The sequence below is a fragment of the Schistocerca nitens genome, chromosome 6 (genome assembly GCF_023898315.1).
Source record: "Schistocerca nitens isolate TAMUIC-IGC-003100 chromosome 6, iqSchNite1.1, whole genome shotgun sequence".
In the NCBI taxonomy this organism is placed as follows: Eukaryota; Metazoa; Arthropoda; class Insecta; order Orthoptera; family Acrididae; genus Schistocerca; species Schistocerca nitens.
The window spans coordinates 487,602,562-487,623,951 of record NC_064619.1 but is presented as its reverse complement, the minus strand read 5'-3'; positions in this window follow the sequence as shown (position 1 = coordinate 487,623,951).

The window sequence follows — 21,390 nt, the reverse complement described above, 5'->3', positions numbered from 1 at the left end:
ACATATTTTTTTTGTGCTAGCAATGCATTGTGTTGGGATCGATAATTAATTGCTGGGGCATAAAAATATTTGTTTTTGACTTATTGCTGCAAATAACGATTAAGAACGTCATTCGTCATGAGTCAGCTGTAGCAAGGTTATAAACAAGTAGAGTATATGTGATCACATTCATGAATGACACACACAAATGGGTAAAAAAAATGCAAACACTAGAACAGGTTTAATGACTAACTGCTTATAGCACATTAATTTAGCTTCTCCTGGAACAAATACAAAATGGATTATTCAGCTGAAAGAAGAAACGCATATTATGCTGGTAAGTAGTGAACTTCGAATTAACAGGTAATGAAACGTGTACTCAATATGTATGTACTCTAGCTGTCCTTTCCAAAACATTCAGTCATTATATCATGTGACATAAGACATACTGTCAAAACGAACTGCAACAAATACTTGAATAACTACATAGCATTTCTTAACTAACAGTAAATATATAAACTTCATCATTATCCTCATCTGCAAAGAAAAACTTCATTGTTCATATTACCATAACTTCATCACTATCATCAGCTGCGAACAAAAACCTCATTATACATATTAGCATATTCTTCATATAACTATTCATCACCATTCATTATCATCTGCAAAAAGACTTCAGTATTCATATTACCATTTACTTAATACAACTATTCATAGTATAGAGTTTCTTATTTCTAGCACATTTCATCACTAAAACTAAGATGTGTAGTTCTGTCTGACAGCTCGCATCAATCGCCTCGTATTCTGAAAGAAAAATAATTAGTTAAGACTGCTATCATACGATGTGTATAGTATATTCTTCTTAATGCTTGTTAATTCTGATCCATTTACTCTTCGTGACAAGGTATTGCATTTTCTTTCATTCATTTCCGAAGGTGAAATTCCCATTTCATAGTAATCCACTGTGGTTTGTGTAAGTTATTTCTTTTACACGTTATTCCTTTCTGAAAATGATGAATAAGGATTAATATCTTGCATTTAAATCATATACCCATTAAATAAAAACTTGTTTCTAGTGATATAATTAAGCATTCAGCATAGCATCACAGAAAACGTATTATGTCAAAAACATAGAGAGTGTTCAGGTGCAAAAATGTACACAGAGTCTCATAAAGCAGTAGCCAAAAGTGTAGAATAGTCAAGACATTGAGATATCATAAGGAAAAATGTCAAAGTCAACTGGTGTTTGTTATATCTTAAAGATTTCGTAGTGCATACAAACAATACAGGAAAACAATCATACATACACGAAAAATGGAAAATGTGCATGGTCTGATATATAACGACAGGAAGAGCGACCTGCTAACCTTACCTTGCCGGGCACTTGCCAAGAAAAAATATGATAATAATCAGTAAATAGTCATATAAATATAATTGCATAAGTGGTCATATAAAAATCAGGAAATGGCATTACAGAGTGATAAATCATAAAGGATGTTCATTCAATAAAGAGTTTAATATTGGAGACGTGGTGATTGCCCCTGCTTTTTCTCGTTCTCAATGTTTCGACGTGTACTACATTGGGGTGAGGAATGCTGCGAATTCGATATGGACCTGCGTATAAAAGCTCAAATTTACTGCATCTACTCTTTCCTCTGTTGGATAAATAATGTGTGCGTACTAATATCTTCTGTCCAACGTGAAAGTCACGGCGTGTACAAACCTGTTTTTGCTGTCTTCTCCGGAGCTCTGCGGCACGTTTGATGTTGTTGAGTGCAATGTCAATTATTTCGTGGTGGCGTAGTCGACGAGATGTAGGAAAGGATACCAATTCTTTAATTTTGTTAGGTGGTTCAACATTTTTCAATATAACAGTCGGAGATAGCATAGTAGATTCATTTGGTATTGAGTTAATTACATCCTGGAATGACAGTATGTGTGTATCCCAACCAATATGTTTTTTATGGCAATATATTCTACATAGTTTACCAATTTCTTTCATTAGTCGTACATAAGGGTTCGAAGAAGCGTGAAACTTGGATATATAGATCGGAGAAATGTTTCTTGTTCGTAACATACGTGTCCATATAGCAGATCGAAACTGTGGTCCATTGTCGGAAATTACTTTCAATACATGCCCTACATGAAAAAAATACTGTTTTACAAATGCATTCGAAACAGATTTAGCAGTAGCTTTGCGTAACGGAGTGAAGGTGACAAATTTCGAAGTGAGTTCAACAGCGACAAAGATGTAACAAAAACCTCTATTAGATCTGGGAATCGGACCAAAAAATGTCTACAGCGGCCATGTGTCTCAATTTAACAGGTATAATGGGATGTAACGGAGGAATATGTGAAGTCGTGTCTGACTTAGCTTTCTGGCAGATTTTACATGACGCTAAAACTCGTCGAATACGTTTCTCCATGTTGGCAAAATAACAGTTCTGTCTCAGTATAAGAAAACATTTTCTGGCTCCATAATATGCGTAACTTAAATTAGTATACCAAATTAATTTGTTAACCAGTTCGTCAGGAATGCATAGTAACCAGTTGTTGCCGTCATGGTGAGAGCGGCGAAACAGAATATTATTGCGCACAGTGTTATGGTTTCTGATGGTAACATTATTCCTATCTTGCCAAAGGTGTTTAATTTCTTTCCATACGTTGTCTTTGCTCTGCTCCTGTGCTATGTCTCGTAATGACGACGAAATGAAATTTTCAAATGCAACTTGTTGAATATACATGACGCTAAAATTTGCTTGGCAGAAGTTGGTTGCGATGTCTTGCTGATTGTTGGTGAGAGAACTGGATAGTGCGTCTGCTACAACATTTTGTGTATCGGGAATGTGAACAATTGTAAAATTAAATTCCTGTAAATAAAGTTTCCATCTGCTTAACCTGTCGTGTGTAAATTTTGCGGAAAGTAAAAACTGTATAGCTCTATGATCTGTGTAAACGGTAGTGTGTCATCCATAAAGAAAATGGCTAAATCTCGTAAATGCCCATACAACACATAATGTTTCAAGTTCTGTGACAGAATAATTGCGTTCAGCAGGTGACAGAATGCGACTCGCAAAGGCTATGTTTTTAATTGCTGTAGTACCATCTTCTTCAATTTCCTGAAAAATGTGTACGCCTAAAGCGGTGTTAGAACTGTCGGTGGCAATTGAAATATTTCTAGTAAGATCCGGATGTGCTAAATGTGGTGCATTCTACAAAGCTTGTTTCAGATTGACAAATTCAGACTGCGCTTGGCTATCCCAGGACCAAATAGTGTTTTTACCCGTCAATTGACATAATCTAGGGGTGTCTAAAGCAGAGTAATGAATAAATTTACGAAAAAAGTTAATTAAACCCAAAAAGCTGCGTAGTTGTTTCTTCGTCGTAGGAACAGTAATGTCACGTAAAGCTTGAAGTTTTTCCGGGTCAGGCGTAATGCCTTCTGCTGAAATTACATGTCCAAGAAAGTTTATAGAAGTTTTGCCAAAGTGCGATTTACTGAGATTAACTGTGAGTCCTTGTGCACGAAAAGTTCGTAACAGTTGTTCAAGAATCAAATTGTGTTCAGACCAGTTAGCTTCTGCGATAAGAATGTCGTTGTGATTCTGTCTTTTAATTCTGTCGGAAGTATAGTATTCAAACCGCAAATAAATGCTGCTGAAGAAATGGTTAAACATTACTACATATGCGCGAGGCTGCTTTTTTACCTTATACAATAATACTCAGGCTCCGACATCGCTGCACCGCGACCGGCCCAGCCAACACGATACACCAGAGCAGACTCCAGACTAGAAACAACTTACTGCTACAGCTACACAGTTCCTACCGCAGTCAACACTGCTTGATTCAAATGGTTCAAATGGCTCTGAGCACTATGGGACTTAACAGCTATGGTCATCAGTCCCCTAGAACTTAGAACTACTTAAACCTAACTAACCTAAGGACAACACACAACACCCAGTCATCACGAGGCAGACAAAATCCCTGACCCCGCCGGGAATCGAACCCGGGACCCCGTGCTCGGGAAGCGAGAACGCTACCGCGAGACCACGAGCTGCGGACGTCAACACTGCTCTCTGGTCAGAGACCTTGGATATCGCAGGCAGCGCATGAGCAAAACATCGAAATTACGTCTGCTCGGACCTCTTACAATATGTATAAAACGTCAAGTGATAATAAAGCTGCATTGCCGGAATAGCCATAGCCCGTCAATTCATCCTATCTGTTACGAAACATATCCAAAATTTCCAATAACCGGAGATATTAAACAACATGGAAGCGCCTTTAAAAGTAAGACGTTAATGTCCCGACGGCGACCCGGTTGCTAGAGATGGAACAGAAGCAGGGATTAGGAAAGGATTGGATTCAAAAAACGGTTCAAATGGCTCTGAGCACTATGGGACTTAACATCTGAAGTCATCAGTCCCCTAGAACTTACAACTACTGAAACATAACTAACCTAAGGACATCAACACACATCCATGCCCGAGGCAGGATTCGAAACTGCGACCGTAGCGGTCGCGTCGTTCCAGACTGAAGCGCCTAGAACCTCTCGGCCACACCGGCGGGCAAAGGATTGGGGAAGAGATGGTCAATTCCCCTCTAAAAATAAGCATTGCAGCTATTTCTTTCATAGATTAGGAAAATCTGGAATACCTGCATTTGGATGATCTGACGTAGAGCCTAAGCTCGATCCAATCTCTTACCATTGCGCCAGTGTACACTAAATGTACTCGCAATTGCGAATAACGAGAACCATCAGGTGTAGAATGGAACGACTGCAATGAAAATTTTTGCCAAACCGAGACTCGAGCCCTGATTTCCCGCTTATCGCGACCGGCCGGTTTTTTTTTTTTTTTTTGTCTTTTGAATCGAACCTGGTACCCCGTGATCGAGGGGCAGCAATGCTAGTCACTTTTTTTTTATCAGAATGGCTTGGTACTATCATGACACTTCAATAGACCATAGTGAAAGCATCATGTAGTAACGGCTGCAAAAGGGAGAAAAAATTAATTATAATAACAGAATAAGAAATAAAGAAAAAGAAACCGAGAACGTAGCCGACAAACCACCACCAAGCTCACAAGGTATGAATCAACAATTATTTTTATTTGGTTTTTAGCAATTTTTCATTAATTTTTAATTTTTATTCTGTATTTTTTATATATTTTTCATAGTTCGTAATTGAATGTAGAAGTGGAAGGAAAACGAAACAAGATTACATTCGAAATACGCAAACTAAGAAAAATCCCAAGTACAGTGCAAGGATTGTATACGCTCTGAGTATCTATACTTCATCGATACACAGCTGACAATAGAACTGGAGCGATGCTGAGTCTAAACACAAAAGAAAACGAACAGGGAAACCAGGACAGTGCAAGCCGAAGTACATCATATGGGAACATACGTAACAAAGAAAAACAGTTACCATCAGAATAAATTAAATTAGCCAACACCTTGCCTACGGAAAACAAGATTCAACATGGTGGCGAAGAGATCTCGATATCGAGACATTCGCAAACATGTCCAATAGGCCGTGATCATGTAGTGCATGAAGTGTATGTAATCCTCCCTCTCGTCTTCAACAACGTAATGAACGATGTGTCACAGCAACCACATAACGGTATAGGTTTTCGACCGTGGAAGGAAAGAAGAATCTGGGTGCAATATGATGTCCGTAGCGCAGGCAGTCCCAGATCATCAAGTAAGGAAGGCCAATTGTGTCCTTATCCAACCCAATTTTTTATATGATCTCCACAAGTAAAGTGATGTCGAATCGTATCGGGAGACATTCAACGACTATATAAATCCGTGTCACTCAGCCCAATACGAGAAAAGTTGCTCGTTCGTTGGAATCAAGTTACTACCTTATACCACGAGGACGCTACGCATATCGACTGATATTGAATCAAACTGTCGTCCAGATTGTTTGCGGCGAGTCTCTTTCAAAGAGACTCGAGCAAGGGACTGCTTCCCCACGAGTCTAAGAATTTCATGGTGAAGACAGGTCTCCATAAGATGTCACCCCCGAAATAGCTCACCGCAAAGTAGAGGTCATGAATGTGTTGTAACTGATAATTTATGCGACCAACATCAATAGGGAGTTCAAGACTAGCAGGACGGACACAGAGAAATAAAAGAGACGTGAATGTGTGAGCTTCTTGAGTCATCATCAAAATAGTACGAGGCACATATAACATCTGTGACTTCTTTCGTATGTCAGTCAGGTCCAGCCCCGGAAAGGAGCGAGGGCACGTGGTCACCTCATACCGTAAGCGAAAGATATGTCTTTTCCATAAGAAACGACCAGACAATTGTAGTTTCTTCGCCATCATCGAGGGAAGCGGATAAACTTGGGCCATGTAATAAGCTTTGCATAAAGCATATGTATCCAGTATTCGGACTTTCTGGAGCATAGTAAGACAACGTCTTTCATGCTCTAACATCGCTCCCTGAATTTTTTCAGTAACAGACTTTCAGTTCAGTGCCACAATTTTGAGTGGATAACGATCAACGGTGATACCAGGAGAAGTATGCCGATCCACCACAGTAGCCCATGGAACAACCGAGTCATCAAAACCTCGCAAGGGAAGAAGCTTGCATTTACCTTCATTAAGTTTTGCACCTAAGCTCCGACAAAAATTATCGATGACAGCCTTCAGTCGAGATATCTAAGCAGGACTCCGAAGTAGAATCATCACGTCATCCGCGTATGCACAAACAGCTATATTCCTGCCGGAAAGCGTCCAACATGTCATCTGGGATGCTAGCATTCGAAGTAGGGGCTCCCGAGACAACACAAACAAAGTCATTGAAAGCGGGCTGCCTTGGGGCACTCCCCTACAGATTTTTATTGGGGCGTCAGTTGGCCATTAACAACCACCGAATCGGAAATACCCGTAAACAGATTTGAGAGCACTCACCGTGTGTCAACAGTGAAACCAACTGCCTCCAGAATCCGAAGCAGAAATTCGTGACTAACACGATCAAATGCCTTTCGTAGTCTAGAGAAGCAAGGGCACAAGGGACGGACGTTACAGCATCAACCGAAACCACGTCACGACAGTCTACTATAGGGATAAGAATGGTACGACCTGGTACGCAGCTTTGATGTTTTGCAACAATCGTCACCATCAGAGCCGACATCCTAGTATTAACTGCCCTTGCCACAGTCTTATAATCAATGTTTTTCAAAGTAATTGGGCGAAAGATATCAGGGGAAGTCGGTCCAGGGCGTTTCGGGATTAAAACAATTTTTCCAACTTTGAACGAGATCGTAACAACTCTACCCTATAACACTTCATCCAAAAGAGACGTAAAAGTAGCACCCAACAACGGCCAAAACCTTGAAGGGAATACAAATGGAAGGTTTGCAAATATAATCGAAGTCGTGTTCCTTGATGACGGAAGAACTGACTTCCTTATTTCATTTACTTCGGCATCAGACCCGTCGCCGACGCGCTTGTATTCATTCTCTCACGACACATGATGGAAATATCGTAATGGCGCAATCTGATATAGTGCGTACTTTACACCAGTACTATGCAGACATCTATGATATCGATGAGTCCAGTGAAAGCTTTTACGACCCACTTGTCAGCGCCTTGGATACACCTGAACATAATAAAACGCTCTTAGCTGCCTTTAAGCCTGAGAAAGTTCACAACATTATTTTCGGATAGCCTTCTAGATTGAGGGTTGCAGTCACAGCACAGTAAACCGTAAAGGAAGCTGGGATGACTTCAACATTAAGAATACAATCGTGCAGGCAGTCTGTTAAGTAAAACTATCTAACCTGCTACTAGAAGTCGCAGTAAAGTAGGTAAATTTAACAAACGTCGAGTATTTACACATCCAGACGTCTTTTAAGTGTAAGGAGCGGACCAGATCATGTAATTCACAACAGAAATTAAAATTTGGAGACTGATCCGCAGGACGCAATACACAGTTAAAATCCACACCCAACAGAATACCCGGAGGACTCTTACGCAACAGATAAACAATATCCTCTTTACAAAAACGCGAACGATCCACTGCGCGATCAGTGCCAGAAGGGGCATATAAAAGAACCAAGGTAAGATTAAAAAGTTGACAACCTACGCTCCTGCTAGAATCCAACATTTCCACCTCAGCAATAGGAATGACTTCTCGAAACAATGAGGCGGTCCCCGTAGATTATTCGGGAGCTACATTAAAGACCATACGAAAACCAGGTAAGGAGAAATCACTGAATAGCAACTCCTGTAAGAAAACTATGTCCACACATGAATCATAAATGAACTGACGCAACGAAGCCAATCGCAATTTTAATTGAACACGATTAAAGTTTAAGGAATGGAACGTGTAGGCCTGGGTCATTGATCACAGCTGGATAGGGATGTACGGAACCTCCGAGTAGGATTAGGTAGACAGCTAAGAGTGAAGGTTCACTGAGGGAGCCACACATGAGGACCAGAAACCTCGTCATCGTAGCCTTTTTTTCTTATATTTCTTACGTGCCACCGCACTGTCAGGTTGTATAAGCTGTTTCCGTTGGCTACGAGGGATGGCGGCCTCTGCAGACGGAGGCGTGGGAATACAAAAGGTTGTAAATTATAGATTGCCGCGATCAGTCTTTCTTTTTAAATTTTATTGGCAGATCTAGATTTCAGCTAGAAGCTAGCCATGTTCAATACACTATTATTTTTGCTCAATGGATTTATTGCCTATTGGTCACGCTTCAACCGTAGTTCATTGAATACTACTGTTTGCGGATGGCGGGCTGTATGGAGGACCCTCCATAAATGAACTGACACCTCCATAAAGCCCGCCTTCCGCAAACAGTAGTATTCAATGGACTATGGTTGAAGCCCGACCAACAGGCATTCCATGCATTGAGAATGGCTACCTTCTAACTGAAACCTAGATCTGCCAATAAAATTTAAAAAGGACCACTGATCGCTGCAATATATAATCTACAAGTCAATATAACAGTCGCTGAGTGCAACAGCTTTCCTGATGAATACAACAGGTGATAGTTGGTCGCTAATTTTATTCTCGTCGGGAGATGCTGTAGTCGGTAAATACAGGAAATCTGCGGGGTCTGAAGACGAATGAACAGGAGGACGTTGCATCGTCTCAGAGTGTAACGGAGGACACAAAGACGAAGGAGGGGGCCACCACTCCCTCCTCAAACACAATCAGCTCAGAACAAGCCACTTCGCAAGCAGGGGGGCTGCTGCAGATAATTTCTTCGCCATTCACCGTACTACGAATGGGAGGTATCATAGCATCGAGAGGAGCAGGGGACACAATCGATGCGGAGGAGGTTGTCCCAGAAGGCACAGCCAAACCCTCACCATCAAAATCCTGAGTGCGACGGCGCTTGTTTGTCGTCGTTATAAGTCCTGTCTATCCTGGGGCCAATAAGATTCTGAACCTGTCTCGGAAGTAAAGGCGGAAATTCATTGACGCGATTATCACAATCCCGACGGCGGGAGTAGAAGGAACAAGATCAGCAACAGTCAATTTGCGACGTTGCATTAATAACGGATTTGAAACAAAAACCTCCGCGGACAAACAGACCGAACGTGTCCACTTTCATCGCATAGGAAGCAGGTTCCCCCTTGGCTAGTACACATGACACGAACGCGGTAACCACACACTTGTAAATGTGATGGAATGTTGCGTTTGACACGCTTTTCCACGGAAAGAGTTCCATTATAACACTGTAGTCTGTGTTGAGTAGACCAGCGTTCACGACGGACGTTTTTCAAGTTACCGTAAGGAGTCAATACGTCCTTTAGAAAATTGTAATCAATTTCCGGCCGGAGGTTGAACCCTTGAACATTGGTATATTCGATTTCAGCATCTGCGAGTGACACCATACTAACGGAATTATCGCTATACTTGAAAGGGGACTGAGAACCATGTCATGACATTAATCTTTAAACTTGAAGGGGATCCACAAATTTCACATAAAACACGTCCTCGTCGGCTTCAAAATAAGCGGTGTGGACCTGATCAGAATTCACATGAATTGTATCGACAAGCCCATCGTGGATTTCTAGAGATCCGGGCTGCACGTGTCGCGTTGTTTTATCGAAAGTAAAGCTTATAGTACCTTTTCGTGGAATAGTCGTGGAAACCATGATATTCACAGCGGAGCTGCCGACGCCGCTGCAAGTAGACGAACACAGGTAGACAGCAAAGTCGGAGCGGAGGCGCTACGACTCACTCGGCAGCCAGAACAACACTAACGAGGAAAACTCCACACAAGCGACGCTGCGACAAGTGAAGTAAACAAGAAACTTCTCGCTCTGCGCTCGAAGCGGAACTTGCCATTTGGCTATCCGTGCACGACTCACGGACAGATCCAAAGTTCCATATGTCGCCAACCATGTGTCCGAGGGATCTTTATATCGTAATCAGAATAAAACAGGCACTGTAATATCGTATTAATGGAAGTGTGATTGCAAGAATAGTGAGCACCAACTGCAGTGGCTCTTTTCTTTTACTTATCAGTCCTGTGACTCGATTGGTGCGACCCGCTACGAATTCCTCTCCTGTGCCAACCTCTTCATCTCAGAGTAGCACTCGCTACAACCTATGTCCTCAATTATTTGCTGGATGTATTCCAATCTCTGTCTTCCCCTACTGTTTTGACCTTCTACAAGCTCCATCTAGTACTATGGAAGTCACTATCTGATGTCCTATCTCTTGTCCCTTCTGCCTGTCAGTCTTTTCCACATATTCCTTTCCTCTCCGATTCTGCGCAGAACCTTCACATTCCTTACCTTAATTGGTCCACATACTTTTCAACATCCATCTGTAGCCCCACATCTCAAATGCTTCGATTCACTTCTGTTCCGGTTTTATCGCGGCACATATTTCACTACCATACAATGTTGTGCTCCCAACATATTCTTAGAAATTTCTTCCTCAAATTAAGGCCGATATTAGTAGACTTCTCTTGGCCAGGACTGCCCTCTTTGGCAGTGCTATTAAGCTTTTAGTGTCCTCCTTGCTCCGTCCGTCACTGGTTATTGTGCTACCTACGTAGCAGAATTCCTTAACTTCATCTACTTTATGGTGTCCAATCACGATGTTTCTCGCTGTTCTGATTTCTGCTACTTCTCATTACTTTCGTCTTTCATCGATTTATTCTCAGTCCACACTCTGAACTCATTAGACTATTCATTCCATTCACTAGCTCATTTAATTCTTCTTCATTTTCACTTAGAATAGCAATGTCATCAGCGAATCGTATCATACGTTCATACTGATTTCAATTCCACTCTTGAACCCTTTTTTTTATTCCCAGCACTGCTTTTTCGTCGTACAGATTGAACAGTAGGAGTGAAAGACTACGGCCCTGTCTTACACCCTTTTTAATCCGAGTACTTCGTTCTTGGTCGCCAACTCTTGGCTGGTGTATATTTCCCGTCTTTCCCTATAGCTTACCCCTATTTTTCTCAGAATTTCGAACATCTTGGACAGTTACAATGTGCGATCGTGGTCTCACATGAGAAACTGAGGAGTCGCCAGCAGCACCCATAGGGGCCTAAAAAGTCTGAGGATGGCTTTAACATAAGCAGAAATCGGTAATAATAAATAGATGTTATTGCGATCTCGGCTGCTGCAATAATCAAAGTTAGCACCGGATGGCAGCACTCCATAGACAATGTTATCATCATTTAAGAACCGATGCATTTGATTCTACGTTTTATTTACGATGTAAATGTAAATCTTTGTCTGCTAACGGTTGATGCTGATGTTCGACATTTTCTTAATTGTTGCAAATGTGTTTGTAGAGCACAAATAATATGGCTAGATGTTGACATTTCTACGATAAAAAGTGGCTCCAAGCACTATGGGACTTAACATCTGAGTTCATCAGTCCCCTAGAACTTATAACTACTTAAACCTAACTAACATAAGAACATCACACACATCCATGCCCGAGGCAGGCTTCGAACCTGCGACCGTGGCAGCAGCGCGGTTCCGGACTGAAGCGCCTAGAACCGCTCGGCCGCAGCACCCGGCTTTCTACGATATTGCTGCCCCTGTGTTGTTAAGAAGAACGCTCTTTCGGACACCATTCGTGTCCGAAGAACAGGCACTGCGACGACTACAGACGTTATAAAATACATTAAATGTATTTGTAGTTGCGAATACGGACAACCATCAGCTGTGTAAGGGAATGACGACAGTGAAAAGTTGTGCCGGACTGGGACCCAAATTCGTATACCCTGCTTTACGCGAGCAGTCGCATTGACATCTCTGGCTAACCGTGCACGATTCATGGCCAGATTCCAGCTTCCATACGTCCTCGATCCAACGCCACAACCTGTACTCGGTCACAAATTGGGTAATTTCTGTACAGCGAAGGACATTTAAATAGGAAGCCGCTGCCTGATTTTGGAACATAAGTACGATATTGCAGTGCCTGCTTTGTTAAGACTTTTAATTCAAATGTCCTGCTCTGTTCGGGAATGACTTAATGAGTGTGCGAGTATAGGTTGTGAAGAAAGAACGAAGACGTATGGATGTGGTCGTGGCCAAAGCGGTAAATGTGACCACTTGCGTAAAGCAGGGTATCCGGTTTATGGTTCCGGTATGGCACAAATTTTCAATGTCGTCATTTCCTTTCAGAGCTGATGGTAGTCCGTATTCGCTATTACGAATACATTTACTGCGATACATTTACTGCAAACACATTTCATGTATTTACATTTCCAGCAAGTAAACGACTTATATGGTAATAGAATTTTGCGTTCCCTTAATGGGTTTATCGTGGTGAGTACCCAAACCATCGGTATGCTAGATTTCGGTTACCACCCTCGAACCCCGCAATCAGGGTGACTGATTTCGATGTGTGTTTCCATCCATCCACCGTAATTCTCGTACTGGCCGCTACGCGGCTACCGGCGGTATGAAAAGCCCCAATCACTCCAATGAGGTAGAATTCCCAAGAAGTTATAGTGACAGGCGCATCTGCCATGGATACACACTAAAATTAAGTATCCCAATGGTGAGAGGCAAGGGGACTCACCGAAATCAAGAACCTCAATGGTGGCAAGCGAAGGAACTCATCGATATCAAGCATCCGGTTGAGAATAGAAAACTACACTCCTGGAAATTGAAATAAGAACACCGTGAATTCATTGTCCCAGGAAGGGGAAACTTTATTGACACATTCCTGGGGTCAGATACATCACATGATCACACTGACAGAACCACAGGCACATAGACACAGGCAACAGAGCATGCACAATGTCGGCACTAGTACAGTGTATATCCACCTTTCGCAGCAATGCAGGCTGCTATTCTCCCATGGAGACGATCGTAGAGATGCTGGATGTAGTCCTGTGGAACGGCTTGCCATGCCATTTCCACCTGGCGCCTCAGTTGGACCAGCGTTCGTGCTGGACGTGCAGACCGCGTGAGACGACGCTTCATCCAGTCCCAAACATGCTCAATGGGGGACAGATCCGGAGATCTTGCTGGCCAGGGTAGTTGACTTACACCTTCTAGAGCACGTTGGGTGGCACGGGATACATGCGGACGTGCATTGTCCTGTTGGAACAGCAAGTTCCCTTGCCAGTCTAGGAATGGTAGAACGATGGGTTCGATGACGGTTTGGATGTACCGTACACTATTCAGTGTCCCCTCGACGATCACCAGTGGTGTACGGCCAGTGTAGGAGATCGCTCCCCACACCATGATGCCGGGTGTTGGCCCTGTGTGCCTCGGTCGTATGCAGTCCTGATTGTGGCGCTCACCTGCACGGCGCCAAACACGCATACGACCATCATTGGCACCACGGCAGAAGCGACTCTCATCGCTGAAGACGACACGTCTCCATTCGTCCCTCCATTCACGCCTGTCGCGACACCACTGGAGGCGGGCTGCACGATGTTGGGGCGTGAGCGGAAGACGGCCTAACGGTGTGCGGCACCGTAGCCCAGCTTCATGGAGACGGTTGCGAATGGTCCTCGCCGATACCCCAGGAGCAACAGTGTCCCTAATTTGCTGGGAAGTGGCGGTGCGGTCCCCTACGGCACTGCGTAGGATCCTACGGTCTTGGCGTGCATCCGTGCGTCGCTGCGGTCCGGTCCCAGGTCGACGGGCACGTGCACCTTCCGCCGACCACTGGCGACAACATCGATGTACTGTGGAGACCTCACGCCCCACGTGTTGAGCAATTCGGCGGTACGTCCACCCGGCCTCCCGCATGCCCACTATACGCCCTCGCTCAAAGTCCGTCAACTGCACATACGGTTCACGTCCACGCTGTCGCGGCATGCTACCAGTGTTAAAGACTGCGATGGAGCTCCGTATGCCACGGCAAACTGGCTGACACTGACGGCGGCGGTGCACAAATGCTGCGCAGCTAGCGCCATTCGACGGCCAACACCGCGGTTCCTGGTGTGTCCGCTGTGCCGTGCGTGTGATCATTGCTTGTACAGCCCTCTCGCAGTGTCCGGAGCAAGTATGGTGGGTCTGACACACCGGTGTCAATGTGTTCTTTTTTCCATTTCCAGGACTGTATTACACCCACGCCGTTCTTCCCGGCTCACGCTAAACGTTGTTTTTAACTAGACACTGAAACGGTTCACAACACTGTACTGTACAATCAAATTAGTAACACTAAAGTAAATTTCGAAAGACGGCGTCTAACGATATAACACAAAGTTTTACATTTACATTGTAAATAAAATGTAGATTGAAGTGCGTCGGTTCTTAACTGCAAACACAGGCACATTTGATATGTGTAAATAAAAAGTACCACCTATCGCGAATAGAATACAGTATTTTGAGTATACCGTACGCACTTTTTTGGGTGGAATACGAATAGACGGTAAAATGGGGAGTTCCCATTTGAAAATACGAAGTTAACTGTGGCACGTTTGAGGAGTGGGTAGGAGGTGGCAAGTTGTAACACAGGCATGTGCCTTCTTTACTAACATTAATTGAAACCTACAATATTATTTTCATACGATGCGTTGTTTTTTTTCGAGATATTTATAAGTCTCCATTTAAACAAACACCATATACGGTGGGTTTGTAACAAGTCTTTAGAACTCTTCATTTTACTTTTGGGTATTTTAAGATGTGCGATTTCATTGATGGCTACAGTTGGTACTTAGTTCATTAACTCCATTATTCCATTAACCTTGTCCGAACAGGCCTTGGAAGGCCCAACGGCACCGAACAGTCGCCATGTCATCCTGAGTCCACAAGCGTCACTGGATGAGAATATGGAGGGGCATGGGGTCAGCACACCGCTCTCCCGAGAGGGTTTACGAGACCAGAGCCGCTACTTCTCAATCAAGTAGCTCCTCAGCTTGCCTCACAAGGGGTGAGTGCACTCCGCCTGCCAACAGAACTCGGCAGATCGGATGGTTACCCATCCAAGTACTAGCCTGGCCCTACAGCGCTTAACTTCATTGATCTGACGGGAACCAGTGTTACCACTGCGGCAAGGCCGTTGGTACTTAGTTCATTAAGCAACGCAGAAAGATGTCAGTGTTGGAAAAGATTTCATTGTCAGCTGCACGCTGCATTAGCACTGACAACTGCAGTCCACAATGCGAAGTGGCGGTAGGACTGTGAAGCAGAGGAAGCTTGGTGCACATCTGGAGTGCTGATGGTGCCTCGCGCCCTTCCAGTATGTACGGCGGAGACTGCGCTAGGTGTGTGAGTAAGGCACGACCTGCCGTCAGTTGGACTCTATGTTCGTAGTGACAACAACAAATGTCATACCCACTATGAAATTTATATCAGTATCCACAGAATTTCATAGACATATAGATACCTATTAGGAATTCTGTTCGGTGCTAAGAGTTACTGAATTTAACCGCCAGCTTTCCGTAAAACGGGAATCGCTAATTACATTGATATTCACAGATGTATTCCTTTTTAAGAGTTTCGCCTCGCCCACTGCTTCTTGACATGTCTGATCTGTCTCCAATATCTCCCCAGTATGTGCTAAATACTCTGAAGGAAAAAAATCGCAGCACCAAGAAGGATCCGTGCGTCATAAACGAAAGTTAAAAGGCGTCTTTCTACATCTGAGAGATGATATGTGTTCAAATTTATCACCAGTCTCATAAGACTAGCGCTAGTTGCGCGACTGTGACGATGAAAATCAGGTTTGCTCTAAATTCAGCGTCATTTACCTTTGAGATTGGAAGTGATAAGTTGATGTTATTCGAGAATGCTTCAAGGTGACAAAGACGTCATTATCAACACCTCGCTGATTTTGAACGTGGTCGTGTAATAGGGCTACGAGAAGCTGATGTTCCTTATGAGATATTTCTGAAAGACTTGGCAGGAATGCAACCATTGTACATGATTTCTGACAACGGTGGTTACGAGAATCTACGATCGCGAGAAGACCAATCCCCGCACGACCACGTGGCACTACGGAGACGGAAGACCACTGTGTTCGGCGGATGGCGTATCCTACTGCATCTGCAGCAGCAATCTGAGAAGCAGTTGACACCACAATGACACAACATACTGTAAAAAATTGTTATTTCAAGGACAGCTCCGGGTAGACGCCCTGCAGCTAGCATTCCACCGATCCCAGCCCACAGCCGTTTGCGACTCCAGTGGTGTCAAGCGAGAGCTCCTTGGAGGGCAGAGTGGAGATCTGTTGTGTGTTCTCATGAATGCTGGTTCTGGTTCAAATGGTTCAAATGGCTCTGAGCACTATGCGACTTAACTTCTAAGGTCATCAGTCGCCTAGAACTTAGAACTAATTAAACCTAACTAACCTAAGGACATCACACACATCCATGCCCGAGGCAGGATTCGAACCTGCGACCGCAGAATGCTGGTTCTGCCTCGGTGCCAGCGGTGGCCGTATATAGGTTGGACGGAGGGGAGTTGAGGACCTTCAACCAATCTGCCTGAGTGCTAAACATACTGTATCTGCATCTGGAGTTATGGTCTGGGTGCCATTTCGTATGAGAATGGGAACACTCTCGTGGTTATCCAACTGCAAATTTGTACGTCAATCTGGTGATTCGACCTTTTGCGCTGTGATTCTTGAACAACATTCCAGAGCGTGTTTTCCAATAAGATAAGCTCGTCCACATACCGCTGTTATAGCCCAATATGCGCTACAGAGAGTTGACAGATAGTCTTGGCCCGCTCGATCACCACATCTGTCTCCAATCGAGCACATATGGGATACCATTTGAGGACAGATCCAGCGACATCCACAAACAATGTCAACTGTCATTGTATTGACCAACGAAGTGCATGAGGCATGGAACTCCATCCCACAAACTGACATCCGGCACCTACACAACACAATGCATGCACCTTTGCATGCTTCAATTCAACTTTATGGCGATTACGTAGGTTATTAATGTACCAGGATTTAACATTTGCAATGACTTAGGTCCCTTTTGCGTTAACTTGTGATATTCCAATGGTAATCACTGAAATATTTTACCTTGACAAATGTATTCCCAAAATTTCAGTACTCTACATTAATTTAATTTTGGTGCTGCGACATTTTTCATCGGCGTAGTCCACCTACGTCTGCAACTCACCGTCTACATATTCAGTATACTTCACTTCGAAGCCGAAATAATTTTTTATCCATCCTTGAATTTTATGTAGACAACTGCTGAAAAAGTAGGCGTACTAACAACGGTCTCACGATAACTTTGCTCTCTCTTAAGGAGCTTGTTCCGAAAAATTAGGGACAATACGAAAATAAGTCTAGCACTCACACAAAAATTAACACTAAGACAAATAATATTTAGTATCCACATATTAACATTATCTTCCACAGAAAGGAGCAAAGTATCCATATTTAAATATATTTACCTGTCTTCCTTGCGCATTGAAACTGCTCGAAGACAAAGTGCCTTATCTGCCATGGGGAAACGCTTGATGAGTAATAGTAAGACACGGGTAAACAAAAAGAAGGGTTTATTTACGTTCATAGTAGGAAGAGTTAGTAACAAAGGAAAAATTCTCCTGAATAATAAATAATACAACTTCTCAGACACTACCATGTATACGCCTGAGACGCACAGTGAAAGAGTGAATAACGAAATAACACGTGAAGACTATGCCACTGTTAATCCCTAACGATGGTGGTCGGGCGTTCGGCGTAATTGGCCGACAGGTATGTCTAGGGACTCTGACTGACGGGCTACTAAGAGTGGGAGGGCGAATTGGCCCAGATCGTCTGTGGATGGAACAGTCAACGTGTTGACGTGCGCCGCCCTGTTTAGCCGCAGCGCGGAGGAATTTTTGCCGACCCAGTCCCGCACACGTGAAGCGGCGCAGGAAACAGGTCGCTGGCACGGAAGACCTCTGGTGGCGCTTTTCCTCGAGTAGGCAACGCCTGATGCTTATGTAGCCCCGTGAAGCCTCTGTGTCTGAGGGGTTACCGATCCCTTAGTGAACTTCGGGTACACGGCACAATGATAATGTTCAATGTTGTTGAGCTCTTCGGTCCGAAGAGTGGCTTGATACACCTCACCCCGCTAGTGAATTCTTTGCAGCCTATTTACTTGTACCTGTGCATAACTGCTCAAACCTTCATCCATTTGAATCTGCTCATTGTATTTTACGCCCCACGATTAACTCTATTACCACATTGACAACTTGTCTTAAAACGTTTCCTGTCAATCAACACGTTCTTTCATATAAGTTGGGCCATAAAGTTCCTTTATCTCTAATCCGATTCAGTACCTGCACATTAGTTACCCAGTCAAGACATCTAATTTCCAGCATTCTTCTGTAGTATCACAAAAACTTCTATTCTCTTTTTGTATGAATTTCTTATTCATCAAGTTCCACTTTCTTACACTACAATCCAGACAAATACGTACAGAATACTTTTCCTAACACATCATTTTATATTCGGTGCTAACAATTTGCTTTTTTAAACAAATTTTTTTCTTGCTGTTGCCCGTCTGCATTTAGTATCCTCTCTATTTCGGCCATCAAATGCAAATGAAATTTTTCTTCACAGATCCCTCTAGATTACAGAATAATTTCAGAATATTTAGTGTGTATGTCGTTAGCTACATGTATTAAAGTTTGCCGTAGAATAAGTTAAAAACCAATCCGTTGTTGCACGGAAGACCTCTGGTATCTATAGAAAAAAGGCTGTTAAATGTATACCTACTATTTTTCAGTAATTATTTTATCATCCAGGTCTTCCGCCACGTTTTCACTCCTATTGATTCAGCTCTACTGATTTCACTTGGGCAGATGTTAACAGATTAGTTTTCAAATCAATGCAGCAGTAACTAATATTGTGTTTATATTACTTACACATTTTCCTTCCTACCCACCACCCATTCTATCGTTAAAAAAACGAGGCAGGATACGAACCTGCGACCATAGCGGTCAGGTGGCTCCAGACTGAAGCGCCTAGAACCGCTCGGCCACATCGGCTGGCTATCGTTTTCACAAAATGTTAAAATTTAGCAATCCTGTGACTGATGATACATGAAAGACCACATATGTGAACTCTGGTCTAACTCAATGATTTTGTTTTCAACAACAACTTTTTTTCTCTGATTGGCATCCTGGGTTTGTTTCTACATGCGTATTTTCACATTTATTATATGTAGTGGCAACATTACACAGTGGATCCTGTAACTCACCTGAACTAAGTAATATTTCTGCTCCAACTGGCTGTTAATCATGAAAAATATTTACTAATGCAACTGACGAGAGCAGCAATATCATAAGGAAAGACGATACGTTCCGGTGAAGAAAATGAAATGAATAAAGGCTTTACTTAAGAATCGGCGTAGCACGTTTTCGTGGCCGGTCGTTAATAGGATAATGCTAGACCGTGTATTGGTAACAAAGGTTTGAATCGCCAACTCTAGCGTGCATAAAAATGCGTACAACACATTGCAAGTAGACTTCGTAAATCATGCAAACATAATGAAGACAGGTTCTATGATTAATCAAGCAAATTTGCTCACAGGCTGCTGCTACGGCGACCGATCAATTGCATCAGCTTATCGAGATTTCCACTTCAATCTTCTCAAATTAATGCTGAAAAAGTCAAATACGCAATAGCACGTAGACGCATCTATTCATTTTAAACAAGAACATTTGAGAGTTTACCTGATATACTGACATAAAATACGCAGCCATTAAAATACCGCCCCTCCTATTACACTGTGCGTGTACATCGGTGGCTAAGATAGAAGAGAGGGAGACGAGACCCCCAACTAAAGAAACTATAATCATTCGTTTCAACGGTCATCATTTCACATTTCAAGAGCCACAGATTACGTTTACATGATTTTCTTACTAAGCTGCTGCGTTCCATCTCTCGAGCGGTAGATAATCGAATTAATTTTAACAAAATCACCGGAGATTAGCTTGTCATTCACAGAGGATTGTGTCTTAACGACAGAAAGGTTTCCCAAAATTTATTTGGCACGTTGTGGGACCAAAGATATTCAGACATCTCTTAGTGGACATTAATCTTTGGTGTGTCATTATATCTGATGTGTTGGCAGAAGAGCCAACACCGTGTTGCTAGAGGAGGCCGAAAGGCACGCGTTTAAGCTCACGCAGACTGGCGTGAGGCCTGGAACAAGGTAACGTAATTATAGTAGCCAAAAACAAATGGTTCAAATGGCTCTGAGCACTATGGGACTCAACTGCTGAGGTCATTAGTCCCCTAGAACTTAGAACTAGTTAAACCTAACTAACCTAAGGACATCACAAACATCCATGCCCGAGGCAGGATTCGAACCTGCGACCGTAGCGGTCTTGCGGTTCCAGACTGCAGCGCCTTTAACCGCACGGCCACTTCGGCCGGCAGCCAAAAACAGTACATAGCTTCTGGAATACTTAACTTTAATCCATAATTGGAGAACATCGCTCTTGATGATACATAATTACAATCTCAATATAAACTGGTAATGGCGCCTTGCTAGGTCGTAGCAAATGACGTAGCTGAAGGCTATGCTAACTATCGTCTCGGCAAATGAGAGCGTATTTGTCAGTATATCATCACTAGCAAAGTCTGCTGTACAACTGGGGCGAGTGCTAGGACGTCTCTCTAGACCTACTGTGTGGCGGCGCTCGGTCTGCAATCACTGACAGTAGCGACACGCGGGTCCGACGTATACTAAGGGACCGCGGCCGATTTAAAGGCTACCACCTAGCAAGTGTGGTGTCTGGCGATGACACCACATTCCTCCCACGTAAATCGGCGTACGGTTGTGATACAAGGCTTCCGCCCGCCGTGGGCAGGACCCCATGTTGACGTATGCGACGAGGTGGGGAGCCTAACAACAGGCGAGGCTGTGCCACCCGCACCCTGCCATTCGGCCCGAGAGGAGGTAGGAAACGCCTGAAAACCTAGTCCAGGGTGCACGCCAACATGCAGTGTATGCGCCCGTAGAGAGACAGGAGGGG